The sequence below is a fragment of the Eumetopias jubatus genome, unplaced genomic scaffold, assembly GCF_037043125.1.
Source record: "Eumetopias jubatus isolate StellerSeaLion01/CBP00866 unplaced genomic scaffold, mEumJub1_p1.0 scaffold_1, whole genome shotgun sequence".
NCBI classification, from domain to species: Eukaryota; Metazoa; Chordata; class Mammalia; order Carnivora; family Otariidae; genus Eumetopias; species Eumetopias jubatus.
In genome coordinates this window covers 103,833,893-103,837,301 of record NW_028274807.1, presented here as the reverse complement: position 1 = coordinate 103,837,301, position 3,409 = coordinate 103,833,893, and positions in this window count along the sequence as shown.

Sequence of the window (3,409 nt, the reverse complement as noted above, 5' to 3'; positions counted from 1 at the left end):
TGGAGGAGGGACTGTTCAATTTTCTCTACTATGGCATTACCACATCCTACTGAGCTGATTGCAATTTATTTGATTTGCCAACGCCACAGATGGAAGGCCATTGAAGACTTCAGTAGATCCCAGTTTGGGGATATAATCACTCTGATTGAAGAAACCACAGTAAATAAATGTGCTGTATTTGGAAGAAGTAGGATTGGGGTGAGGTAAAGTCTTTTTTTATATGCTAAAAACAGCCCTTTGATTTCTTGATGAAGACAAGTCATCTTAAATACTTAGACCATTCAACTTAATAAGATGTATATTTAGTTTACCTTACTCGATCATAGTTCTGAACTCAGTTACTTTTGGACTCATTTAGTTTTCTCAGGTTGTGAAAGATGGGTAGAAGCTCTCCACTGAAACATGCCAGGTGTATCCCATTTCTCTGAGCTGACTTTACCCCATCCTCTGCCAGCCCGTCTTCTTTCTCTAACTCAAAACAGCACCTTGTGACTTTTATCAACATTTTTATCAATAAAATTAATCTTCAAAATTATTTTTATTGTTTGACAGGCAGGATTGTTTGTTTACATAACCCCCAGTTTGCATCAGAATACACATGGTAAGTGATCCATAGAACTGGCTGTTTCAGAAAGAAGTAATACTACGAATGATCAACATTTTTGAGCATTTGCTCTATGACAAATACTTTAAATTGGCTCTTATTTGATCCTCATGCCAATTCTGTGAGGAAAGAGCAAATCTTTTATTCTTAAATTTAGAGCTCAGCAAGATTTGAATTCTCATTTACTGTAGCTCTGCTGGCTTGCGTTGTTCAGAGAATTTCTTTGTTGTACTTTATTCTTTATGCTGACCTTGACCTTGAAATGTAAGGTAATATGATTGCCTTGAAAGAATAGTTCTTGAAGGTATAGAAATAATTCTGAAAATAATTCTTTCTTACTTTGATGCAATTACAGGAGTTTTTCTTCCCTTGATCATTACCAGCATGTCCAGAACGGACAAGACATACTTAGATCACCCTATAACCACATGACAGAGGATGGAGAAGGAAAGACAAGTCCTAAGTTATAAGGGAGGACCAATTCATAGAGTAAATTAATAAATGACCAGAACTGTAGCTTCTGTTTCACAAAGTACTGTGTAATGGAGAGAATATGAACTTTGGGATTAGACCAGGTTTGAAATAGCATCTGCTGCTTACTGATGTCCTCATCCTGGACACATTACATAAGCTCTCCCAGCCTCAGCTGCCTTGAGGAAACAAAGAGTAGAAAAGAAAAAACAGTTTTGGTGGTGAATGAAATCTCATACTCTAAGAAAAATAGCTTACAACGGTATGATATGCTCCATTTGAGCATTATTACGACTACAAGTCTTTAAGACACTTCGCTCTAGTGTTAATGATGAAGAATAGTAGTGGGGGTACTTTTCCGACACTCACTCTCTTGTGCAACTTTTCTGTCCAGAATTGATCTCTCTGAGGATCCAGAACCCCCAGAGGGTAGCTGATTCCTTGTGTTGGCCTGCAAAATCCTCAAGATTGATCTGGAGCGAAACAAGAATAATTTCCAGGACTTGAGGAGCTGTGCTGAAAGAATACAGAGGTTGACCTAGAGGGGTACTTTGGTAGTACAAATATCACAAAGAAAATGGTAATTACAGTTAGTTGGAATTGTTGAATTTGTAAAAAGTTAGATTTGTAAAAGAGAACAGTTAATATAAAGTGAACAAAAGGAAGTTATAGTAGAAGAGTGAATACAATCATGCATGTTTACTTTTGTGTTGATAGTTATAAATAGGAGAACAGTAATACATGTGGGCTTTCTATTTCTCCTCTTGGCTGCATTTCCTTACCAATACTGGGTATGGATGTACGCTTGTTACTGACTGTGAGGAGAGAGGGTGAAGAACACCACTGGGTTCAGCTCTAGCACTGATGGGGTGGGCTCGGTGTGCTGGTGGGACAATGGACTTGGAATTTCCTGGAGGCAGTGGTGGCAGCAGCGGTGCTCAGCAGCCTTGCACACGCAATGTTTGTGCACCCTGGTAACACCACTCTCCTCTTGCTCTTCCAGTGGCTTGAGGGTAATGGTGTGCTCATGCTGCTGCCACCCTCTGTGTTAAATTTCTGATGTCTGAAAGTGAGTTTGGTTTTCCCAGCTGGACACTGAGTGATTCTGCCAATCTTTTCTTTTGGCCTGGAATATCGAACAATACTTGGAAGGTATCGAAATAAGTAATACTGCATTTTGTACAAACTTGGGAAGGCATAAGAAGTATAGAAATGCTTAGGAAATAAGTTGGGGTTGATATTTTAAAACAGTTTTAAGGCTTTTGTAGTCATGTTTGCGTTTGAACTGTTTAGAAATTTGTTATGCTAAAATTCCATTATAGCTTAAATGAGGTAATTTAAGTAAATAATCAATGCTCAAATGTATGAGAAAATTTGATTTTCAAAGTTTTGTTTATTAAACTTGTAGGTTTTAATAAATTCAGCATTAAACAAAATACAAATAACAAGTGTTCTTTCTATGGGGAGTTCTTAAAAATAATGAATGTGATCACCTTTTCTGTGTGTGTGGTTATGAGATATTTATGAGTATTAAATGGATTATGGCCTGAAGAGCAGGATATAAACTTTCTCTTTAAACAAATACTCAAATTTTATTGTTTTTTTTTTTTTTTTTCTTTCTGGATGGTAAAGAGCTGCTTGGTCCATTCTGGGTGTGAGGGCAACTTTCTCCAGGGCTGAGAGGCAACACTTCTCTTCATTCCTTGGAGTGAAGATTAAACTATTGGGTTTGATGAAGAATGAGCCCCACCAGCCCTTGAGGACTGACACGGTGATGTCAGTTGCTAGTAACTGGGGCTCAGCATTGATAGGCCGATTGAGAGTCTTCCCAATAATAGGCCAACCACAGATAATGTGAGGGAAGAGAAGAGACGAAGGCTTTGGCTCAGGGAATGAAAGGAGTAGTGGCCAGAAGAGGAGAGAGGCCACAGAAGTCAGGGGAAACCAGGCCCCCTCAAACTGTGATTGTGATCCTTAAATGGGGGTCTTGACCTAGAAGCAGCCTCAAGTGGGTCAAGTGAAGAACTACTTCTCAGGAGCCACAGTGGATTATAGCCTTGAACAGGCACTGTGCAGGATTTACATTATGGATTTCCCATTCTTGCTAGTTAGTCTGGTGCCCAGAGGACCACGGCCACTGACACAGAAGTCCTGGCACCTGTCACAGTTACCACAGTCTTTATAATGTATCTAATCCCTGGCAGAGCTGGTTTATTCTTGCTATTCTTTTCAAACACGTTTTCTTTTCCTTGACAGCTCCACAGCAATTGAGAAGAAAAACCACTTTAGATAAAGAAATTAGCTAGAAATGGGAGTGGTTTATTTCAGGGAAGA